This window comes from Manis pentadactyla, chromosome 8, assembly GCF_030020395.1.
Source record: "Manis pentadactyla isolate mManPen7 chromosome 8, mManPen7.hap1, whole genome shotgun sequence".
Classification (NCBI taxonomy): Eukaryota; Metazoa; Chordata; class Mammalia; order Pholidota; family Manidae; genus Manis; species Manis pentadactyla.
Genome location: NC_080026.1, coordinates 15,627,501 through 15,654,457, shown reverse-complemented (window position 1 = coordinate 15,654,457; position 26,957 = coordinate 15,627,501).

Below are 26,957 nucleotides of genomic sequence, written 5' to 3'. Positions count from 1 at the left end.
ATCTAGAAACCACAGAAACATCTTTGGCATTTCCTTCTGGAATTTTTTCCCACACATCTGATCAGGTACTGGCATGCCATCACGCTGAATTAAATATTATTTTAAGTTTTAGCATGGCTTTCAAGACCTTCACAATTTGGACCCAAATTAATTTTGCAAACTCATTCCATCTTTCTCCCTTAAACATAGAATAATGCATCATCTCCTAAAGAGATGGTACCATGTAAAATTTTTATGCCTTTACTTAGGCTTCCTCTCTTCCTGAAATTTTCTTCACTTCCCTCCTGGCCCTCTCTTCTCACCTACCCCACCCCTCTAGCACAATGTGGCTTCTAAGACCCAGATCTAATATCACCTGTTTGTCCCTCATTTCCCCAAATGAAGACAAGTCGCTTCCTTTTCTATGGTGTTGAATCACTTTATTCATGACCATTTAAATATCCTCACAATAACACAGTATTGTATATTTTCTATTTACTCCCAAACTTGTGACTTCTTTGAGGACAGTGATTGTCTTTTTTAAAATCTTAGTATCCCATGCACAAAGCAAACTCCTGGCATTTAGGTGATTTAGCAAATATTTGATAAAAGAAAAGGAGTAGAAAGCAAATTTATAGATTCTGAACTAGAATCAACACAGTGAAATAATGCAGATGAGAATAGAGAAGAGAACTGAAGAAGCTAGTCCTGGGTATTGTCTATGAAAGATCTTACCTTGTCTTTCTGAGTAACTTTAATATGTCATCCTGTTTCATTATATGTAATTAAATTATTATGTTCAGAGTGTAAGTAATAGCCATTCTGTTTGTTATTATCTTCATAAGCATCATCAACAGAAATTTCTAGAGAGAGCTATTTTTACTAGGAACAATGGACAATTCATTCAAGGGGCAGATCATACATGGCATTCTTTGGAAAACTGCACCAATATAAGAAACTGAAGAAAACAGGTGAGTTCTTTTACAGAATGTCAAAAATGTCGTAGACTCCAGACACATAGTCAAATGGAATAATGTTAAAACATCAAAGACTGGCATAGGAAGAGGCTTTTACAATATGGTGTGCTGAATACAGCATCTCAAATTGTATACACAAATTCATGGAGAAAGTGTTAAAATGGACCACGTTAGCCCAGCCAATGTGTGCTAGTCCTGTAGGTCTGTGGGATGGTCCAGGAATCTGAATTTGTCACATGTACCTCTGTGTGATTCTGACGCTGGTGGCCTAAGGAGCACATCTGAGAAACATTGTTCCCCAGCTCAGTGTCCCCAGGCTAGACTTCCATTTTAACTACATTTGCAAGAGTCCTTACTGTTTGATCTTCATGTTGGCCAATTTGGAAACTGGTTAGTGCTGCTAATTTTTATTCTTCCCCTTATTTTCATTTTGGTCTCCACCTACTGAAATAAAGGAAAGAAAAAGCTAAAAAAAAAAAATGAAGAAGAAGAAGTAGCTTCTCATGTTTACCTCTATTTTTTCTCATATCTTTCTGGACTTTTAGACATGAATGGGTTACCTCTTTAGAGAACATTCAAACCCACCCCTATACCTCAGAAAGATCTGTAATCTCTGTACGCTCAAATGTTTTTAAAAATTTGCTTTTCCAGTCAATCTGTATGCACATAAACTTTTCACATCGCACAATATCCACGCTCCACCTCATAAATATAGACAGTGCTACCAACCCACTCGCATATCAGCGCAGGACAGCTGTGCGGCACAACGGGTTTGTTTAACAACTGAATAGATACGTTGAACAATGTTGGAGGGGTGGGCAAAGAGAGAAACAAAGCTTTCACTCTCCTTTTGAGCTTTGTTAATAATGACAGCTTAGGCAGATACTGTTTTCTGGGAACACAGGGAGTTGAGATAGAGGGAACCCTCCCGCTCCTGTCTGAGCATCACAAGTGGTGATTTAGGACAGCTTTCCTTGCTGGGGACAGTTAAGGTGTGAGAACTTCTGAGCCCATCACTGCTGCATCATTCTCTCCACTATGTGGTCACGACAGTCTCCTCACCTCCTCCTAAGCTGAGCCCGCTGATCTCACTGTGTTACCACGGAGGGGGTTGCTAAGAGGTTATTGTCCCAATCAGCATCTTTCATTCAGTTTCTCTCTCTCAACATCAAGGAAACACTGTGAAACCCATTTATTATATATACGTTGTTTTACTACTTAGTTCAGTACCTCACATACACAGCAGAGTATGACAGCAAAGAAAACAGTCATATATATCCCCCCAACTTTAAATAAAACCCTGACATCGTGCCAGTATTTGCTTCAGAATTACATAAAGAAGTGAAACATTAAGGATACAGTGGAAGCCCCCTGTGTAACCTTCTCCGATCCCTTTTCTCTTTCTTCTCTGAGGTAATCACGTCTCCAACACCTGGTATTTATTCTTTCCACTTACTTTGTATTTCTATTACTACATATGTATATATATTGAGTAAAAACTTTGCATGTTTTCAAACATCACTCTGTACATGTAATTCCGCTTTTCCACTCAATATAGTTCTGGGGATTTGTTCCTGTGACACATATAGCTCAAGGGTATTCATGTTAAATACTCTGTAGTATTTCATTGTATGTATTCCATTAGTCATTCTTTTCTTGAATTACTTACATATTTTCAATACTGCCCTGTGTTATCAAGAATACTTTTGTATGTATCTCATGTTGTGCATGTGTCAAGAGTTCCTCTTGGAGGTATTCCAGCAAGTGCAGTTACTGTGTTGAATGATAGGCACAAATTTTAACCAGCTAGAACCTGCCAGAGCAAATATTCCAGTCTACTCACAATCTAAAAGCAGTGGCTGAGAGTTCTTTGTGTTGTATAGTCTCATAGTCTCACCACCACTTGAAACTGTCCAACTTTTAAGTTTTGGTCAGTAAGACCTATATCGATTTTTTTGTTTAAGTATTGCATTGAGCTCATTAGGTAGATTTGCCATTTTGATTTCTTTTCTGTAAATTTCCTGTCCATCTTCCTTCTCTTTCTTTTAAAAAAGTTTCTTTTTCTCATCAACTTGTAAGGTTTTCTAAATTTGGGGGATATTAATCTTTTATCAATTACATGGGAGGCATCTCTCTTCTCCCAGGCTATGCTTACCTTTTTTAAAGTTTCAAGTAGTTTTAGGTTAACAGAAAACTAGCCCAGAAAATATAGAGTTCCTGTATACCCTGTCTCAACAGCATAGTTTCCACTATTATTAACATCTTGCTTTATTGTAGTATGTTTGTTACAATTGGTGAACCAGTATTGATATATTGTTATTAACTAGAGGCTATAGTTTACACTAGAGTTCACTTTTTTTGTTCTGCAATTCTATGGGTTTTGAAAAAAACATAATCTCCTTATCCACCATTACAGTATCATATAAAATAGTTTCACTGCCCTAAAAATGTCATGTGCTCCACTTATTTATCCGTCCTAACCCTGAACCTTGGCAACCACTGGTTATTTTACTGTCTCCATAGTTGTGCCTTTTCCAGAATGTCATATTGTCAAAATTACACAATATGTTGTCTTTTACTTAGCAATATGCATTTAAGGATCCTCTATGTTTTTTTGTGGCTTGATTACTCATTTCTTTTTATTGCTGAATAACAGCCCAGTTTATACTACCATATTTTGCTTATCCATTTGCCCATTGAAGGACATTTTGTTTGCTTCTAATTTTTGGCAGTTTTGCATGTTTGCTATAAACATTCATGCACTGGTTTTGTAATGGTTCTAAATTTTCAACTCATTGGGGTAAATATCTAGGAGTGCAATTGCTGGTTCATAAGGTCAACCTGTGGTTTGTTTTATAAGAACTACCAGACGGTCTTCCAAAATGACACCAAAATGAATGAGAGTTCCTGTTGCCCCACATTCTCTCCAGCATTTGATGTTTTCAGTGTTTTTATATTTTAGCCCTTCTGATAAGTGTCATGCATTATCTTGTTACTTATTTTGCATATTTTATAATGCTTTGGCATCTTGCTGACGGTGAGAGACTGCTCCTCCTGGGCTAGCTGATTCCTAGACAATGTAAATGACTCCTTCTGTGATGATGCCTTTCTATGCAAACTGACCAAACTGAAACCCTTAACTCCCAACTACCTCCTTTTTTGAACTCTCACAAGCCAAGTCAATATTTCTCCTGCCCTAGTCACCCCAGGGTCTGGTACTATACTACTTTGACAGCCTCTACACCCCAGGGCCTGCTGAAATTGTTGCAACTAGCCAATCCTAAACCCCCTACCTTGCCCTACCAGTTTCTTCTTGTCTATTGCTCTTGTTTTTTCCTTGTCCTGGCTGCCTCCTGACTTACCCTTTGGCCCCCATATGGTCTTCTGTGATGTGCTGTGCCAGCTGTTTCTAGGAATCTGTAAGTACATAAACTTCTTCCTTCACTACAGTCATTTCTGTGTCTGCTTGTCTTACCATAGCTGAATCAAAAAATCCTGTGTACATTGTAAAACATGTGTAGTGGTATCTCACTAGTGTTTTAATTTGCAATTCTTAATAACCTATAATGTCGAGCATATTTCCATATGCTATTGTCATCTGAATATTTTCTTTGGTGAAGTGTCTGTTCAGATCTTTTGCCCATTTAAAAAATTGAGTTATTTTCTTATTGTTGAGTTTTAAGAGTTTTTGGTATATTTCCTTTATCATATACATATTCTGCAAGGAATTTTTGCCAGTCTGTGACTTGTTTCTTCATTCTTTAAATGGAGCATTTGACAGCACATAAGTTTTTAACTTTAATGAATTCTGATTTATTGACTTTTTTCTTTCATGCATTGTGTTTTTTGTGTTATATCTAATATGTCATTACAAAGCCTAGAATTTCTCTTCTATCTTCTAGAAGTTTTATCATTTTGCATTTTATATTCAGGTCTATGACCATTTTGAGTTAATTTTTGTGAGGGGTGTAAAGTTTGTATCTAGATTCAGTATATGGATGTCTAGTTGTTTCAACATCATTTGCTGAAAAGACTACCCTTTCTCCAATAAAATGTCTTTGCTTCTTTGCCAAAGAATAATTGACAATATTTGTGTAGATCTATTTCTGGGCTCTCTATTCTGTTCCATTAGTCTATCATCAGTACCACACTGTGTTGGTCATTGCAGCTTTATAGTGAGTCTTGAAGTACCTAACCTTTTCTTCTTCAGAATTATGTTGGCATTCTGTCTCTTTGGCTTTTCTATATGAACTTTAGGATTAGTTTATCAATATCTATGAAATAATTATGCTGCTTTTGTTAGGTAGAAAGGTAGACAGGAGCAGTCAGGGAAGGTGAAGATAAAGTTCAAGGAAAAAACTGCCCAAACTCTGCCCAAGTTGTGGGTCCCATATGAAGACCACAAAGGCTTTGCAGAGAGATAATCTCTTGCCTATCAGGACCAGGCCAAAGTGGTCCCAGCCAGGTCCCAACGCAGGCACAATGGAACAAAACTGAGAACTGCCCAAACCATACCTCCTCATAATCTCATTAAAATACAATTGTGGTTTTGCTTCCCACCCCCATGGGCTTTTCTGTGTGCTTTTTGGGAAAAGACATGTGCACCAAGAGGAATGGATGTGTAAGTAGAACTGTCAATCAAATCACTTCACTCTGTCAATCAAAGAAGTACCTCCCACTAGGTCACTGATAAATAGACCCTCCCCTAAAAGTTCGGGGTCTTTGTCTACCTTGACTCTGGCCCGCTCCTCCCTGGGAATGTATTCACATATAACTTTCACTTTGCTTTACTACTGTGAAAGAGCTACTGTCAACTGCCTTTCAATTCTTTGTTGTGGTGGGGACAAGAATCAAGGAGAACAAACTCAACCCATGACATTTTGAGTGCAATTGCATTGCATTTATGGACTGGGTTGAGAATAATTGACATTCAATAAGTTTGAGTCTTTTTATTCATGAACATGGAATATCTCTACATTGAGATACTTCTTATTCACGAACATGGAGTATCTAGATGAGAGTTTTGTAGTTCTGCTCATAAAATCTGGTACATGTTTTGTTAGATTTGTATCTAAGTATTTAATTTTTGGTGCTGCTAATGTAAATGCTGTTATGTTTTAATTTCAAATCCCAATTATTCATTACTGGTATATAGGGTATGTAGAAAATAATTGGCTTTTGTTCTGAAACCTTGTGTTCTGAAACCTTTCAATAAATTGCTTATTAGTTCCAAAGGTTTTTTTTTAATCAGTCTTTGGGATTTTCTACCTAACAAAGATGGTTCTATTTCTTCCATTTCAATTCGTATACCTTTTATTTCCTTTTCTTGGCTTACTGAATTAGCAAGGACTTCCAGTATGATGTTGAATAGAAATGGTGAGAAGGCATATCTTTTTCTTGTTCCTAATCTTAGGTAGAAAGCATAGAGTTTCCAACCTGTGGAATTTTTTTGTACATGTTCTTTGTCAAATTGAGGGAATATCCCTCTATTTCTAGTTAGGTGAGATATTTTATCAGGAAAAGCGTTGCATTTTGCCAAATGCTTTTTCTGCATCTAATAATATAGTTGTATGACTTTCTTCTTTAGACTGTCATTTTGATGGATTACATCAGTTGGTTTTTGAATGTTGAACCAGCCTATCATACCTTTAATAATTCCCACTTGGTCATGGTGTTTATTTCTTCTTGCACATTGTTGGATTCAGTTTGCTGATATTTTTTTTAAAAAGAATTTCTGTATCTATATTCATGAGATATTGGTCTATAATTTTCCTCTGAGATTAAGGTAATGCTTTCCTTAAAAATAATGAGTTAAGAGTGTCCTCCTGCTTCTATTTTTTGGAAGAGATTGTAAAGAACTGGTACTGTTTCTGTCTTAGATGTTTGGTAGAATTCACCAGTGATACCATCTGTGTACGGCACTTTCTGTTTTGGAAGATTATTAATTGTTGACTAAATTTATTTAATAGATCTATATCAGGTTAGCACCTTATCCTATGTGAGTTTTGGTAGATTGTATCTTTCAAAGAATTTGCTCATGAAATCAATAATGATGGTTCTTCTTTCATTTGTGATATTAGTAATTGTGTCTTCTCTATTTTTTTTCTTGTTTTATGTGGCTAGAGGTTTACCAGTGATATTAATCTTTTAAAAGGATTGCATCAGTAAGTATATTAACTCTTCTAGCTCAATTACCATTACATCTTAGTATCCTATGACCTAAAAAGTAAAGATAACTAGCACCTACACATGTTGTAGAAAATAGTATGGGACAGGGAGAGTGGCAAGGAGATGAAAAATTTAAATACGTTCAAACATATTTATAAAGAAGAAGCTATTACCATTCTCACTCTACAATTAATCATGAGACCTCAGTATTTCCTTCTTCATGTTTTTTTTGCTGTCAGTGATTTCTTTGCCTTGAAGTGATCATTAGCAGAAGCCTGATGGCCCATGAAAGGGCTACTGGTGAAGTCTCACCAGGAGGTGAAGAAAATCTTATTGTCAGCTGGAAAAAAGGATGCTTTTACTCTGTGGTGGTGGGAAGTTCAGCAAAACTACCTGGTTTGCATTCTTTAACTGACGACTTTACCTAACTATTCACTTTGAAAGTGTCTTTGCCATTAGAGACAGATCCCACCAGGATTGGATTGCAGTAAGCTTCTGTTAACTTCCTTGCTGGCTATGAAAGTATTAATAGACATCCCAAAGAAACCCTGGGGTTCATGATATACAACTTTCTACTTTCTGCTTCATAATATAGCAGCTACTAGATTTTTTTCTCTTGATAATTAGAATCCGTCTTCCCATCTGTGGTAGATTTAAAATGTCTGCAAATTCTTCCTTTAAATGATGGAGCATAATTCTCCACTCTTTGAATATGGGCTGGCTTTAGTAACTCACTTTCATGAATATAATGTTGCAGAAATGAAACAGAGATCAAGAAAGGTGATATCGCTTTCTTCAGAATCCCAGGCTTCAGGCTTTGAGCCACACTGATGAATGCTAAGTGGAGCAAGGAGGTTCCAGGTGAGCTCTGCCCAAATTACAGATTTGTGAGCAAAATAAATGCTGTTGTTGTTTCATACTTCTAAGTTTTGGGGATGGTTATTGTTCAGGAACAGTGGACATATTTTGATCATTGGACGTATGCAATTGTGATAAAATAAAATATGTGGCAGTGGATTTGGAATTGGATTATGAGTGGGACTTGGAAGGACCAGAAAGATAATGTTAGCAAAAGCTTACACACCTTGAAGAGATTGTTAGCAGAATGCTAATGGCCCATGAAAGGGCTACGGTGAAGGCTTAACAGGATGTGAGGAAAATATTATTGTAAGTTGGAGAAAGGGAAGCTCTTGCTCTGTGGTACTGGGAAGTTTAGCAATACTATTACCTGCAGTAATAAGGAAAATTGAAGATTTATTGAGTTACTACATTGTGCATCTGAAATCAATATAATATTGTATCAACTGTATTCTAATAAATTAATAAATAAGTAAATAAATAGGAAAATAAACTTAATGAATTGGATAGTTCAGGTAAGGATAATTTTAGGCATACTATTGATATTTCCTGGCTTCTTCCAGCTGCCTATAGTAAACTGTTAGAGAAAAAGAGAGAGAAGCTGAAGAAGGAAATGTTAAGGATCTAAATTTTAACTTCATTTGAGAAACAAATTATTTGTTATTTCTAGTCTTCCTGGATGGCAAACAATGCTAAACTTAAAAAATAGCTTCTGGGTAGTGTGAAATCCAGTTTCCTATCAGGAATATAGTCGACAGGTTAACCCTAGGGCCTGAGTTTGAAACCTTCTGATAAAACCTGAGAAAGGCTTAATGCCGTACCTCAAACAGACAAAGGTCCCTCTAATAACATTACAGGGATGCCCCACAGATTCTTTCCAATAAAAGATAGAGCTTTTAAGAATCTTAAAGGTGTTGTCTCATAACAGCCTTACAGCAAGACCAATTTAGAGAAAGACTTATCTTTAGGAGGCTTATAAGTGTGACTTTTATCTAATGGCGTAATCCCATTGAAACTCAAGGAAAGTGACAAAGAGTTTAAGAAAATTGTTTTGGTAGAAACAGCTTGGCCTAAAAGAGACAGAGACAGTACAAAATGAAAAAAATTCTTATTTGGGAATGTTTATTTCAGGAAAGGTAAGTAACTTCCTTTTGAGGATAATTCGGGTGCAGTATAATAAGCCTGTCTGTGGGCTGGCTGATGTCCCTGCACTGTGGCTCCATATCAGCAGCTCAAGCAGGATACAAGACTCAAGGACATTGAAAGAGTAAAAACAACTCATTGTGCTGCACGGTCTTCTCTCCCTCAAATCAGTATTTTGCCCTCATAGGTGGTTTCCTATGAAAAGTTCCCTGAAGAAAGAAAAGTAGCCTAGTTTAAAGGAGAGGCTGTCCAGCGGGGACTGTGGTCGTAGTACAGTTCCGCATGGAATCACCCTGAAGGACGGTAGGAAAGGGTGAGTTTCTCAGGTCCAGAGTTAGAAGCATTCTTCTAGTTGCCCTCTTCTTCTGGAGGAAAGAAGGACACGAGGTATGGATCTACGTAGATTAGTGGAGAGCGGCTAACAATCCTTCTAGTGGGTCAGGGATTTCAAATGAACAAGATTGTAGATGAGGAGATTATTGTCAGGAAGGTGTGGAGAAGTACGTGGATTTTTCCGTGAGGAAGGCTCTTAATGATCATGTGGAGTCCTCTTTTGTGTATGTTGTTTGGCCTCTATCCTATGACCCCTTAGTACCTGCTTGAAGCAGGGTGAATAAAGTAGCAAAAAGTTAGAGATAAGGGGATATGTACGCTGTTTCAGAGTATGTTAAGCAGTGATAACAAACAGACCCCCAAATTTACAATGGCCCAAACATAGTGAGAATGTATTTGTCGCATTCATCACCATCCAAGTCACATTTCTTTTGGTAGGTAGGTGGTTCAGTCCCATCAAAGACTTCCATGTTTACTGGAATGTATGCTAACGTTTTCTAGTGAATATGTAAGAGAATATGGTCAGGGAAGTCTATTTAAACAGCAACAGAATGCTATAGTTACCATGCAAATAGAGAGAGAATCAAATATTGCTTCGAGTCCTACAAAATTTTTATTCAGTAAGAGTGAAGACACTTTGAAAATTATTTCTGACATGTTTTGAGTTTTTAATCTATTCAACTATCCCATCAATGACTGGTATGTGAAAATATTTCTAGAACACTGAGAGGTTGATAACCATTGGTATGAGTGATTTGTTTACATGCCTGTCTTATCTGGTAGACTGTACCCTCCCCTAGAACAATGACCATTTTATTTGATTTGATTCCCACTCTTCAGACAATGCCTAAGAGTGAAGAGTCAATTAAATTAACTGAAATTCACCCTTAAAAATTATGTATCCCTTTTAAAGAATGTATGAAATTGGATGCAATGCCGCATTATCAGACTGAAAAGATTAGAAATAATATTGCAAACAGAATCGTAAAGTCTTCTTGACTTCTGTGCTGTCAACATATGCCACCAGAGCTGTTCTTCGTTTGTTTCTCAGTGGAGTTAAATGTGGTCAGAGCATAGGAAACGGCTGCTTGAGGCATATTTAGTTCCTGATAGGAAGTCACTTAAGTCTTGGGTGGGATATATGAAGAGTAACATGGAGAACAAAGAAAAATAAATCTATTTGATACAATTATCTTTTTCTAAGATGCAGGAGAAGTGCTTTAAACCACACTGTATAGGAAACTGCTAACAAAAAAAAAGAAAAAGGAAGAATTAAGAGCTTACCATATGTATTAGGCAAATTCAATTTGCACATAAATTAGAAACTTGAGTAGCAACAATTCAGAGTGGTGAAGAAAAGCTACTGTATCAGCAGGTTTACAATCCAGCCAGTTTGGTATCTTGACTGAGTTATAAATAATGAAACCTCAATCTGTTCCTCAAATACATTTTATGAATAGTTTAGAATTTTTAGAGCATGCGTCATGGGTTCAGAAATAAAGTCTAATTAGCTAAAGGGGGATGTACTGGCACAAAAGCATTCTGACTTCATAAAAATTTCTTCTGTGAGCTGATTAAAATGGACCATGCTCACACCTAGAAAATAATGCTAATTTTGAAAGATGTATTTAGTTTCAGGTTAAAGGTTTGTCATGAACCACATATGCCATTTGGAGAAAGGCTTTTCTTTTATGGCTTTCATATGACATGATCAATATTTTCCTAGTGCTTGTTTATTTGTCAGAAGACAGATGAATCTCATACTTTTCAAAGACAGATTCCAAGTTCTTCTTTGATGTTATTTCTGAAAGAAATCCTGTATAACGTGAGATTTAAAAATCACTGAAAATAGAGCATTTAATATCTTAGAGCCTTAGAGAGGGGGGCACGGAGATCAAACCACAGAAGGGAAGAATGACTTACTCTTGTTCTAAAGCAGTAGTAAATACCATGAGTCACATTTGATTTTCAGTTGAGTGTCTTCCATTGAAAAAACTGTGATTTCTTATGCTGAAGAAAATGCTAGAGAGAATTGTGATAATTTATGCCAGACAAGACATAGAGAGTCTTGATATGGTAGATATTGCTAACTGTTTTCCAAAATCTGTTTCCTGCTCTTCCTGGACACACAGCTAGACTACATTTCCAAGTCTGTCTTACGGTTAAATGAGGGCATTTGTCTTAATTCTAGTGAATGGAATGTGAGTGGTTTTCCAAGCTAGGCTCATAAAACCTCCCCACTGGGCCCTGCATGCTCTTTCCCCTTCTACCTGCTGGATGTAGTTGATGATAAGACTCTAGCAGATAAGGGCATGGCGAGGTAGAAAGATTATTTTAAGTGAATCACCATGTGGGGGACAACTCTTGGTTGATAAAGAATATGTGTGTCTTATGCTATTAGGGAATAAGAAATTTTTACTGTTTGAGTATAGATAGATACTGTTTGAGTATATTACATTATATATTATTTATATATATTTATACAACATGGGTACATAATGTATATTTATATGTATTATTTTCAGTATTAGCCTATCCTAATATATCTCATCACAATAATTTTCTTATATTTTAATTTATTGGGAGATAGGGAGTAAAAATAGAAAAAAAAACCCATATAGGCTGGACTGTACCATATACTTGCTTATAAAGCAAACTGCAGGTTTCACTGGGGGTCCTTACAAAACGCTTAAGAAAGAAAATGTTAGCTTTGGTCAGATAGACGATGAAATTCGGAGCACTAGGAGATGATGATATATCCTGGAATGTAGTGTGACGTAGCAGCAATGACATCTAGATTTCTCAGTTCCAGTTTCCTATTTTATTTCCTAGGATTTTCAGGTTTTGAAAGCTTTGGCTTTGGCCGACTATAATGTCAAGACCCATTCTGAAAGAAACAAGCAAACAGTTTCTCTTTTGTAGAAAACTCTTACACATCTCCATTTGTAGGCAATGTTTTTGTTTTCGTGTATTTCTTGTTGCTGTCACTGATATGCTGATGATATGCTCTTGCTGTCTGAATGCACTCAGCTACACACCACTGACTTCATTTTTGTGCAGAGAAGCAAAAACCTGAGACTTTAGCAATGATTACACTCTTTTGCTCAGTGAAGGAAGGCCTGGAGGCACAGGTTTACATACACAAATACCAAAAAGAAAAAAAAAATGATGAAGAAGAAAGAGAAAAAAAAAGAAGAAGGTGATAATATTAGTGACCTTCAGTTTTCCGTCTCTTCTCAGTCTTCGTGCTGCGGAGTGAGAATTCTGGCAGCTGGTGGCCAAATTTTAATTTTGTTGTTGATTTACTACTAACCCTTTTAGGCAATAAAAGGAGGAAACTGCTGGCGAGGAAACAAATCAGAAGCTGAAATTTCAAAAAAATTTTCAATTAGTGTGCTGTTAACCAAGTAGAAATTATTCCGTGTTTCTGTCAATACTTGGTAAAGAATTAAAATTCATGACCATATGACAGAAATAATATATGTGTGTGCATGTGCGTTTTTGTGTGTGTGTACATACAGGTTTCCTCTGCTTTTTGAAATGAAAGTGTTCCCAGGAAACCTTTCCTAAGTTGACAGGAGTAAAGCAAAGAGTATCCTCTGCTTTCCAGAAGTTCGGGTTATGCCACTTTGCTTTCAGGGAAGACCTACGTTAATATGGTAACACCTTTTCTCTTAAAAGCAAAATCCTCCACAGATTTCTTTTGGTTAGTGAAAGCAGGTGCTAATGTAGATCTTTCCCATAAGGGAAGTGACTGTGAAGCACACTTTCAGAAAGCAGAGAGATAACCTGTATTCTTCATTATTTAACAATTAATTTTTTTAATTATCCTGAGACAAAATTCCATATTTGGGAAGAATAGCATACCACACTTAGTCATGTGTTTCATTAATCATCCCTGGAGAAGCAGTGGAAAGTATTTTTATATCAATTTAAGAGACATTTGATGAGAGCCCCCTATAGGCTCCAGGACACTGTGCTAACTGGTGGAGAAACAGGTATGCGTAAGACATACTCCACGCCCTCCCTCTCCAGAGAAGCTCTCTGACAAATCAGAAGTGAATGGTAATGGTCAGCATACTTGCTACTTTCCTGGGATTTTGCCTGCACATCTGCTAACCTAAACACTATATTTTCATGTACTGGGAAGTTACATAAACTATGGTTTTAGAATAAGGATATTGGGTTCAAATTTTTGGTTCCAACACATTTAACTTTGCACTGGGCAAGTTCTGTGCAGACATGTTCCTTAATCTCACTCAGCCTCAGTGCAAATGTATAAAATGAACTTCATCTGAAATGTATAAAGTGAGCCTAACATGTATCAATGACTTAGCAAGTGCTAGATGCATGGTAAGTGATCAAAAATAGTCATACTTGAAGGCAGGATGAGATATTATCCAAAAGCCACTTTGAAGCATTATGCAAATAACTTAAAAAAAATAACTTGCTTTTAGTACAAATTGTACATGTTGCATTTTCAAGATATGTTATTTACTATTCATAGATCTCTTTTGAGGTCAAAGAGCAGAGGGGAAGTTGAGTTCAAAAGGCTGAGAGATTTACCCAGGATCATTAAACAAGCAAGTGGCAGGAATGGAGATTTTCATCCAAATGTGTGTGACTCCACCATACCTCACAGCCCTTCTGGAAACTGAAATAGCTAAGCAAAGGTCATCAAGAGTGAAAATACACAAGTCAGTCTGAAAAAACCCAAATATTAATGAACCATTCAAGTCAAAATTGAAATGGGCTCATCTTTATAATTATATTGTTTAAATGTCAGTTTCCACTTAAGGACCATTGTTGGTGGGTCCATTTCCAGGCCAGCAAAGCTGAAGAGCTAATGCTGCTCTGACGTATACAGGGGTCCCACCCTCACTCTCGTGTTTGGCCCTGAGTAGAGCCTTCCTCTAATCTTTGATATAACAAGTACCCTTTGATGTAGATAGCATAACCCACTATTCATAGTTGCTATTTACACTTAAATATGTGGCTGCACATAGACTGTGGGATCATAATCTCATTATCTACAACTTATAAGTGTGTTGTTGTGTGGGTCTTACAGCAGAAGGAGACAGGAGTGGGTTGGGCACCAAGGCTGCGAATATTCCTTGGGAGAAATGGCTTCCTTTGGGTGAGGTACAGGCAGCTTTACCTGTATGATCAGAAAGTCTTTTTTTCCCTTCTTATCCTTCTTTTGTTCCTGAATAAAAATATTCCCCTTCCTAGTCACCAATCCCCTTCCCATTCCATTTTGAGCTGATAAAATTCCTCTTATTCCATTAATGAAAGAAAGGGCTTCTGCATTTAATAAAGAGGGTGAATTGCTGGACCCTAACACACATGTAATTAAGACACGGTAGTAATTGAATGGAGCATGATGTTTTTGTTCCTTACTGCCTGAGATTTTAGTAATATTTAAAGCCCTTGTGAATATTTAATAGGAAAACAAGTTTACTGCTTCCTCCCCAAATTCATTGAAATTCAGAAAAACAAAGGCAAGGGTATCAAACAGTTGTCTAGAAGGGATTATTAGATCTTTTCTTAAGGATATTTGGGAATCCTTAACCTATGAAAGAGGCTCTTAGGTTTTACAAGGCAGCCACTCACTAGTTATTTACCTCAAATTAGATATTTTAAAAAATTCTTTGTAAAATTGGACAGGTGCTGGTTGAGACAAGTGGTATTTAGAACTAGAACTGTGGAGCACATTTTCCAAGACTAAAATGGGTGGCAAATGTGTACACATCCTGCTTGAGAGAGAGCTCGTCAGCTGATCTTTCTGCTCCACGGTTTCTGCTCATCCTGTCCAGTATGGTAGCCACTGGCCACATGTGTTTCCTGAGCCCTTGACATGTGACTAGGGTTATTCTAATTAATTTAAATTTAAATACGCAGCTTCTGGAAACTGTATCAGATAGTGCAGCTTGTGACTACGGAAGTTATTTTGTCATTACTTTTTAGTGATTTGAAGAGATGATAAGATTGAAGGCACAGGGTTCTGAAGTCTGGGAGATGACGGTGGCAGCCACTTTGCCTTGCAGTTAGTGGCATTTGCTTCACAGAGTCCCTTTAAGATTGAGACTTCTTAATGATTCCCAAGTAGAAAAAGAAAAGTGTTCTTTGTTTAAATATGGCCATTTAAGAAAAAATGTGCTACCATTTCCTGGCTGATTTAAATACTTTAACCTATCATTCATTTCTTTTCAGGGATGAATTTGTTTTCAGATCTATCCAACGATGGGGAATCACGCCTCACAGGTCTGACAGGTTTCACATGAGAGCCTGTTGACATATTTATTGGCTACCGATGGGTATAATAAAATGGGCAAAATGAACAAAGGATAAGGTAGTTCATGTAGCATGTAGTCCCATTATTTGGCGATATAAAAAACCCTCATCTTATTGCAGATCAAAAGGCATTTCACAAATTCCCCAAACAAACATAAATAAGAGAAGAAACATAAAACTACGTAACTCTATGAAATAATGTGCAGCAGGAGTGGGAAATGTAATCGTTCAACATTAAGCATTATTTGAACAGAAGCAGTGCGTGAACAAGTCAAAAGTTTTAAGAAACCCATCATCTACCTATTTGTATTTCTCCTTCACCCCCACATCGAGAGGCCTGTCTGCCCACGGAGCAACTATAGCTGCACATTTCCTGGCGGCAATGGAGGCACCAAAGGCTGCATGTGAGAAATGGACCTGTCTCGCTGCTCTGAGGAGATTTCTGTCTCACTGGGAGTTTTGACCTGAATCATGGTTGACAATGTGAGGTAAATAGAGGACGAAAAACCAAGGGAAACGAAGGTCTCTGGAATGGAAACACTCACCCACAGCTGTGGGTCTATAGCCAGTAAAGAATTAAATAGGGACGACCACACACACACACACACACACACACACACACACACACTCTAAGAAATGTGAAATGAAAATCAGATTGTACTCAGAAAAGCAGTGTTTTAGACTCCTCTTAAACAATAATTGATTCTAATGTTAGAATCAAAAGAATAGAGGGGACAATTGTTTCTCATATTTTGACAGAAATTCATTCGTTGATTTCCTCTAGTAAGACTTTTCTGAAGTCTTTTTTGAAGATACTTGGGAATAAATCACAAATAGGTAGGATTAGTTAACACATTTTATGTGAAATATAAAATGGAAAGAAATATCTCAGTGATTCAGTCATGAGCTGCTTTTTTCTTGAAATCTCTAGTTACCTGTATTTCTTTCACTGACATTAAGTGTTCATACATCATAACATACATACATTAAATTAATAAATAAACCAGTGAAGATGGCTGTAGGGAGTAGCATCTTAATGTGGGAATCAGTTTTACCTTTTATTTTCACTTTTGTTTGCTTATAATTTTTACTTGACAGTCTGCCATGACAAAAATTCTTTTCAGGGCCTCTCAGTTTCTCTAATTTTACCTAACTTTTATCAGTAAGAAGAGTGCAGAAAATTAACCAGAAGCAATTACTTCATGAAGTGAGCTTATTTATATTATAAGTTATAGGCAATTAGACTAGAAAACTCTACTCTGAATTCTTTTTTTTAAATGTGGTAAAAAAAAACACATTAACTTTACTACCTTAACCATTTTAAGTGTACAGTCCAGGCCTGTTACGTATATTCTCATTGTTGTACAACAGACCCCTAGAAACTTTCATTTTGCAAAATCGAAACTGTGTATCCATGAAGCATTAACATCTTTGCCTTTCTTTTGCCTATGGACTTCCAGTTTTCCCAGCACCATTTGTTAAATATACTGTCCTTTCCCTAGTGTGTGGTTTTGGCACCTTTGTCAAAAATCAACTGGCCATTTTTACAAGAGTTTGTTTCTGGGCTGTCTGTTCTGGTCTATCGATCTGCATATCTGTCTTTCTGTCACTATTAATACTGTCTTTATCATTGTTGCTTTATAATATGTTTTGAAATTAGGAATCATGTGGCTCCCAATTTGTTCTTTTTCAAGATTGTTTTGGCTATTCAGTTTTCCTTAGGGTTTCTTATGAGCTTTAGGATTTTTTCCTATTTTTGCAAAACATTCCATTATGATTTTGAATCTGTAGATCACTGTGGATACTATAGACATTTTAACAATACTAAATCTTCCAATCTACAATAAAAGATGTCTTCCCATTTAATTGTATGTTCTTCAGTTTCTTTCAGCAGTGCTTTGTATTTTCAGTGCATAAATCTTTCACCTTCTTGGTTAAGTGTATTCCTAAGTATTTTATCCTTTGATGATATAGTAAATGGGATTGTTTTCTTAACTTCCTTTTTTTCGATTGTTCTCCTCTGGATTCTTAAGTAGGCAGCTTAATGTTCTAGTATGAAAACAAGCAAGTGCTCATCTTAAGTTCTTTATCTCCAAGGCAAGAAGTCAGAATATGGGACATTATTTTATCATCAGTTTACCTTCTGCCCCTGCAGTATCAGATATTCTGATTCAGATATGTGGAAAACACTTATAAATATACCCCATGGCTGTTGCACCCTGGAACCAACACTCTTATCATTTTCTGTAAAATCTGTATAAGAATCAGGACTCTAATAAAAATATTGGTTTTCATTATAGCATGGTGAAAAACATAGACTTTCTGAAAAATGTGACATTGAATGAGCCATGCTACAGAAAGAAAAATTGTAAATGCATATGTAAAATAATATAACATATAAACATGTACTTAACACTTATGCTGCAACTATGCATATTAAACTATCATTTTGATCTTTTCTAAATTAAGACTGCAAACTTGATTTAAAGGGATAAAACAATTTCTAACAAGAAAAACACTTAAATTTATATTTATATTATGGGAATTTTTATTGAGTTTCTACTACATGCCACTAAATAAGATTGGCTAAATACCTACTTCTAGTCCAATTTATTTACAGTGAAGATAGAAACAGAAAACAAACCAGCAAATAAATTATCTGAATAAGATCGATTGTTAATTCAGATTGTAAATTCCATGGCAGAAATAATGTAGGGGCATGGAGTCAAGACAGTCTGCAGGAGGAGGGGGCAGTGATTGGTTTGGGTAGAAAGAAATGGTTTTCTTTAGCATTCTAGAGGGCATAGGAAGGTAAATAAAGAAATTGCTATGTCAAGATTTGGGGACAGGGTGCTCACTTCCACAGAAGAATGAATAAAGGGCAAATCCCTGGGCATCAATAACTTTGTTCAACACAAATGAATTCAGTGTTGCTATAGTTGAGGAAGGAAAAGAATGATAGGACTTGAGATCAGAATGAAAGGCAGGGGTCATTTTATCCAGGGCTTTGAAGACCATGATGAAGAGTTTGGATTTGGCCACTGGAATGTTCCCTTCCTTGGGAATGAAGTGGTATGGGCTAGAGTTCAAAAGATAATGACTGTTGAGAGTGAACACAGGGGAGTAATTGTGGAAGCAGTTAAGTTGGTACAATAATCCAAGCAAAAGCTGGCCCAGACAAGGCTAGGCCGTAGATCTTACAAGGTGGCCGACTGCCTAAATAACATACAGCAAAACCACTAAACACAGAAAGTAAGGAACATATGTGATTTATTGGGCATACCAGTGCTTTACTAAATGAACTTCATGACTTCCATGTGAGTAAAACTTTTAGATATTCCATCATGAAGGAGATTTACAAATGATTACCTACCTTGTTTTTATAGGAAGATGAAAATCCATTTAAGCAGGCAAATCAAAAAAGACTACGATTTTGTGGGTAGAGGAGTTATATTTTCCATCTAGAATGGCTGAAAAAAATATTTTTACAAGAAACTGATTTAATTGAAGCTGTTGTTAGGCTTCGCAAATCTGTGTGGTTCATGCCACAGTTCCTAGGAATTTATAAATGGGTTCAGAATGTTGTTTGGGCACCAGAAAATAAACCTGCAAGCTATTTACTACCTCCATGATATATAAAGTGTGCAGTTTTGATTTTGTGTGATTATGTTCAGCAATGGTGACCTTTAGAGGCAACAGTATTGAAGTGTAATGAGGAGATGTTTGATCACTGATATACAATGAAGAGGTGGTGCTACTTGCCCGTTCCTTCCTGGAATTCTTGAATTTCAACTGACAGGCTTTAACCTTTAGACTGCTGAAGTTATAAAATGTATAGGGATTTCGCCTGTTTATACAACACGCTAGATATATGAAATTTTTAGACACTGTAGCTTCTTTTATCATCTGGTAAAATGATTTTGTATATTTAATAATATCAGTCACTGGTAACCATGACAGGCTGCACTCGGGTATATCACCAAGTATATGAAGTGTAGGCTGATAGAAGTAGAAGGGAGGGAGCATTAAGTAAAATAAATAGAAAGTGGGTATTCTCCCCAGACCAGGCATTTCGAAAGTAATGAATAAGGCGCCTTCACTTGTCCTCCCCATCTAGGCTGGGATAGAAGCTAGTAAGAAAAAAGCCCTGGTCCCTGCTTGCTAAAAACTTCATTGGACTCAAGATTGTTTTAAATAAAGGAAAGGTGAGTGAAGTGCTAATGGGTTAAAGACTCTGGTTAGCAGATGGAGTTCCATTTGGAGGTGTAATCAGTGATGGGAATGTTGGTGACACAGACAGAAATGCAATGATAACAGAAGCTAAGGAAATGTGGCCCCAACACTTGGAATTTATTCAAAATTGCACAGTAGGATCCCATAAATACGTTATTCCTGATTCTTCTTTAGAAGACATTTTGCTAAATCATTCATGTCTTGGCTGATACTATAAACACTAATTAATAATACAGTCAGCCTGAGTAACTGTAGGATTTTGGTTCTCTGGTTAGGAAATTACAGAGTACAGAATAGGTATGTACCATTTCTAAGGAGCTCATGATTAGAAATGTATATATTAGTGGTAAGAACTTAATCTGTAGGAGGGCAATAACTCATCTTAGGCATTAGTTTAGCAGCTCATATGAAAAAGAAGCAAATGACTGGAAAATTAAATAGAGAAACTACTCTGGGTGCTCATGGAAATAAGAAGTTTCCACCAAATGCAATGCTAATGCATCTTGCCTAGAAGAAAACTCCATGGCAATAAAAACATTTATTAAATACCTAGCTACATTTGGGGACTAGAGATGAAAACAACCAATGTGGTCATTGACCTCTAGTGCCTAATTCTTTTTGAGGGCAAGTTCTAACCTTATTTCGCTTTGTACTCCAAGTGTCTTGTACAGAATCTGGCAGATAGACACTGAATAAATTTGTACTGAATTAATGGAGAGATGATTAAAGATTAAGATTATCAAAGAAGAACTAAACACCTTAACAATAACAGGGTTAAAAACCTGACAGTTTGTACTCTGTATATAAAAAAGAGGGTAATATGAATAATGTAGCATGTTCGCTAAAGAAAATTAAGTTCATTTAATATTTAGAAAAGCTGAAGATACCTTTGAAATCTCATTCAATTGAATCAGGAAGTGTTTGTAAAAGAGTTGAAATTCTAAGTGTTATTGGAAGAAAGACAGTGATATGTGGGGGATATAGGGTACTTTCTTTGACTGTTTTGCATATCCTTGGATTCATGATCTTTTTAAAGACATAGATATTTTAGGGTTCCATATAAAAAAATTCACCTGCTAAAACTTGAACTATGCTTCCATATATCTGCAACACCTCATAGCAGTCAACATTAATCACTGACCACCTAGAAAGTAAATGTCTCTGAATGTAGTTATTCTTGTCTTATTCCAAGAGACCTGAGAATCGACTGGCAAGAAAGAGACTTGAACATTTATCTTGTGCAGTCCTTCCATGATTCCAGCAGAGATGTATCTCACTTATCAGAAAAATGATTGTGTGTCTGTCCTATGGCGATGAATACCTCATGGTCCTACTTGGTACTAAATCATGGGGGGCATCCATTCTGCCTGCCTCCAATTACACTGCCACTGTGCACTTCTGTCCACATGAGTGGTTCTCAAGCTGTGCTGTGAGGGGAGAACCAGGTTCTCTAGAGGTGCCTCAGTGGTGGGGTTTGAAGAGATGGTGGTCAGCAAAGCTCCTCTTCACTTTATTTGGCTAGAGAAGTTCTACTTCTTAAGAATGCATTTGATAAAAGACTCATGGGGCTAAAATAAAAGTTGGAACATGTCAGTATGTTAAGAAATACCTGCTTTGGTTCTGTTTGGAGGCTGTGATCTATACAGAGGAAAGTATATCCCAGAGGTATATATTGGGAAAACTTTTAAATTTCAAATATTGCTTTAAATATATATAGTGGCAGTGAGGCTTGATCCTGGTCTGGGGGGATTGTATGTAATTTAGAAGTCCCCACTCAGAATATAGTATGGAATTATGAATACAAATTCCCAGAGCCTCTGCCAGATCCTTGGAGTGGGCCCATGTAACTGAGGGGTCCTGAATCTTCATTAGCTTCATACTAAAAACTCTTCATACTAAAAACTCTTCTGACTAAGATACATGGGAAGAAGGAATGTGAATATAGTCATGATAACGTGCACATCATTTATGACAATGCCAGGAAAACAAGACAGCCCTGTACAAACAAACAGATTTAAGGTTTTTTAATCTAAAGATCAGAAGAGGAAATTCACTAAAGATGAAATATACTTTTAAATGACCGCAAGTCAAGTCATAGCTATACATACAGAATTACATAAAGCATAGGGTATGGGGCAGAGTTTAATTGCTGTCCAAATAACAACGCATACTAGTAAGAACAAAAGCAGTTATTTAAGGGCTTTGGTGTGTTAGGATAATGTCATGAGGCCTGTTTCAAGGTCTGATTTCTTTTAGAATTCACTGAAGGAAGAGCAGAAAAAAAAAAGCAACCCACTCTGTGACACTCTCATATGATAAAACTGTCCCAATTCAGTGTCTTTGGAACTTTCATTTTCTGAACCTTATGTAACATTACTACATATTACTTTATAAATTCAGATTTTTGTTATTAAAATGAGGTATAAATTAGAATTGTTTAAAGTGACATAATTATTTTGGTAGTGGTTGATTTTATTCATAATCATGTAAGGTGAAATAACCTTGTCCTTTATTATTTTTAGTTAATATTTATTTTACTTATTTATTTTGTACCTATTTGTACTGAGCACTTTAATACATTGTTTCAATACCTCCTCACATTAGCCAGTGAGATAGGTATTTCTATTGTTCCACTTTACAGGTAAGGAAACTGAGGGTTGAGTGGATTTGCCTGTGGTGGTTCAGGACTTTGAACTGAGTGACTGCAGTGTCCACAGTCTTGGCCGGTGTGCTATATTACTAACACTGCAGTCATTCTTAATGTATTAGTCAGCTCGGGCTGCTATAACAAAATGCAACAGACTGAATGGCTTAAATAACAGAAGTTTATTCTCTCTTGGTTTTGGAGGCTGAAGTCCAAGATCAAAGTGTTGGCAGGGTCAATCCCAGTGTCTGGTGAGAGTTCACTCCCAGCCCCGGGGTAGCAGATGGCTACTTTCCCACTGTGCGCTCACCTGACCTCTTCTTTGTGCCTGTGTAGAGAGACAGAAAGCTCTCTGGTTTCTCTTCGTATAGGGACACTAATCTTACCAAATCAGGGCCCCATCTCATAACCTATTTAACCGTAATTACTTCCTTAAAGGGCCCATCTACAAATACAAACATACAGATGGTTACAGCTTCAACATATACATTCTGAGGGGCCACAAACACTCAGTCAACAGATAATATCACCTTAATTTTTACAGAACAGCTACTCTCCAAATGAATTACATCCTGGTCAATTACATAAGCCCATTTGCACACTTCTTCCTCCAACTTGCATGGAGGCTGCTTCCAACTCTCATTTAACCCTCCCCTCCAGGGAGCATCTCTACTGTCCTGGGCACAGAGCTCCATCTGCTGACTGCTGGGAACACTGTTACCATGTGATCTTCTCAACCAGTTCAACTTCTTCTGTCTGTTCCTGCATGGAACAGGAGGAGACAGGGAGGCCTCAAGGAGTCGTTTCACCTATTTTCCTTTAAATTTCACTTCTCACAGTTCAGATAGTTTCATTTCACATAGTGTTTCTGATATGTACTCATGCTCCACCCCTTTTTCTCCTTCCCTGTGCTTTTTCTTGACTCTTTAGCTTCTTTTTAAGAAAAATATCATTTCTTATATTCTTCTTACCTGTGACTCACGAACCAAGCAAAACAAATCAAAACAAACTAAAACCTGGATACCAGTTAGGGTGGACAACGGTATAATCTTTACTGAGAATAAATTTACTTCAAGGAAAAACAAGGCCTTTAATCCAGACAAAAGGCCTCCAGACAGAATGATTCGGAATCCTTCTTCATCAACTCAGTGACATTTCCTGTGGGTCCTAGCAACTAGCGAAGTTTGCTGTCAGTTGGGATGCTGATTAGATGCTCTAAGGTAGATTCCAAGGTGCTGAGATTTGGGGGGACCCTGAGCAAGTCACATAATCTGGTGGTAGCCTCACGTGCTTTGTCTGTGAATACAAGTCTGCATTAAATGACCCTGATCTAGGTTTAAAATCCAATGTTTCTAGCTAAGAAAATCTCAGGGCAGGCTTCTGTGGTTCTATTCTTGCCTCCTCTAACATATTTATTTATATAGGGGAAATTTAGGGGGCAGGTGTCACAGTTGCCTCAGGAGCCGATTCAAAGACTGGGAGCAGGACAAAGGGAGGCATGGAATGATGCCGAAATGCTCAGCATTCTTTCCTGATCCCTCCAGAGCATCCTGGCCTTGCAGACATTCATTTCCCTCTTGAAATATTCTCCCTTCTTATCTCTTATGAAACCGAACCTCTTTGGTTGTGTTTGAACATTCTGTCTGCTCTCTCAAGGCTTGTCTTTCTCCTCTTGACCCTTAAATAAAAAATTCTCCAGAACTTTGTCTTTAGGTTTAGACTCTGTGCCCCGCATACTTGTGTAGCGAACTCAGTTCTTCCACATTCTCCAGTCAGAGCATTAACTGAGAGGAGAGTTTAGTGAGTGGGTTGATCTCAGTCTCTGCGAGCTGACTCCCTTCTCAGTCAACCAGCCATGAAACCTGAACAGTCTTCCTGGGGCCCAGTCTCCCCAGATGTGTCTAGATCCAGTCAGGTAGCAAATCCTACTTATTTTAACACTGAAAAGCCCTTTAAATGTCTTGCTGTCTAACCTAACTCTTATTATTTCCATGAGACTTCTCAAGGGAACTTTGCAGAAATGTTCTGAATAATTTCCTTGCTTCCAATTAGCCTCATAAGCTACCATCAGTAGACTCTCCTCCAAATGGCTATGCTCATGTGAGTTCCTTTCCCATGAGCTGTCTGGCAGTGTTCTTTGCTCCTTGCCCCTCGGTCACTCTAGGCAAGTACAGCTCTTAGGGTGGCTTTGAAGGTAACTTGTAACCTGACTCTCAACTAACTTTCCAGAATCCCACCCCACGCTTCTCCCTTAACTCAGCCCGTGTGCCAGTAACACAGCCTCTGTGCCATTCCCTGGAAGACTGCTGCTTTCCCATACGGATGCCATTTATGCTAGTTCCTGCACCCAGAACAACCTTCAGTGGTTCATAAAAGTTAGATCAAATCATATTTTCTTCGTGGATTTTTCTCCAACTGCAAAATTTTCAAATGTTCCAATTGTCCATCTTTTGAACATCCTATAGCACTTAACATATTCCTTCAATTAAGAGAGTAATTTACATCCAATGCACAATTTCTAGAAAATACAGAAAAATCATGAATAAGACCAAAAACTTTTCAAATAAAATGCTATTAACATTCGAATATGTATATGTAGTTTTAGTATTTTCCCATGCATATTTGTATCCAAAGTAATATAATATGCATTCTCATTTTTAATCTGCTTTGATTACGCTGCATGTATATGTATATGTATATACAGAATTTTTTTGACAAAATAAGTTTTTAATAGTATGACACTTAATAACATTTTAGCCTTAAAATCCTCTTATCATCAAAATTTACAACATTTTGCTTTGAACTTTTATTTGGTTCAAGATCAGCTTGTGTACTAAAATTTTAGTTTTTTGATGTTAGAAATCATACATCAGGTTTTCCCAAATATTGCCTAGGATGTAGCTTAATATCTAAAAAAACTATATAATTATTTGTTCATTGGGTGTTGCTTAAATGACCTGGCTCAATGTCAGAGAGAGACTACAGGAGTGCTCCCTTGATCAGCAAATGCGTACAGCCATCATTTACAAAATCTAAGTTCTTAGGAATTGGCCCCCATGGATCTGCCCTGCCAGGCGCCTTACTCCTCGTTTCTCTGGCGTAAATGTTTTGGCCACAATAGGCTAAGGCTTCTTCCATCATTTTGCCACCTTAGTGTTTTGATCGAGACAAGATGGCACAGGAGCAAGCCAAAATAGAAGCAGAACCTCCTTTACAAAGAATGAAAAAATTTCATATATATTTGCATAAGGATTTTCTTTTGTATTTAGAAATATTTGGTCATCTTTTTTATCCATGCAAGTGCAAAATTGTTCCATACTAACTGGGACAAGAATTGAGATCTCATTCACTTTAAATTTTGGTTTCAGCCCATTTAAAACTCTATTGCTTAATTCCTGCTATTAACAACCAATGCATTAGAGGAAAAAGGTTACCTTTGTATAGCAAGGCTAAGTCAAATATTGTAATGTGGACCTTAATATTGCTGATTTCTACTACTGGTGAGGGCTATTTAGTGACTCATCACCTGAGATTTTGCATTTCGGTTTTGTGCTATTTTAAGGAAGGAAAAAAAGTTCTTTTCATTGTGACAGGTTACTTATCTACTTTAACTGGAACACCTCTTTCAACTGAAGTGACCTTAAAAGAGATGGACTTTGATTATGGGACCTTTAAATTAGTGTCCCCTAAAATTTAATGAAGAATAAAACTAAATGTTACATATTTTTAAAACATTAAAAAACTTAACCTATACACGTGACTGTTTTTAGCACTTACCAATTCTACCATATTTGATATGTATTACATATTATATATATGATATGTATTTAAAATCATGCTATAACTCAAAACATCAGTACATCTTTATTTTTAGTTGCCAAAAATGTAATCAGTACATTTTTGAGGAACTCAGTCCTGTCTGAATGGCTTTGCCAAATTACCTTCAAACTCAGAAACGTTTAAGAAAACAGAAGTAAAGTAGGATGAGAACTCAGAGGAAATCAAGATAAATCTATTTCAAACTACTTTAATAGGATATTTGGCACACTTTCCTAGTGTCTTCTATTTGTCACGATGTTTTACCAGAATAGGAAAAAAAGCCTTAAGATACATTTATGTTGTCACCATGATTCATTTATTCTACTCATTCAACAAATTTTTATTATATATACATTAAACACTAGGTAGTATACTAATTTTTGGTACTATATAGCTAAGAACAAGACATATATATATATATATGAATTATATATATATAATTCTTGCCATCACAGAACTTAACATTGAAAGATAGAGATAATTGTTACTTGTACCACTAAAAGGAAAAA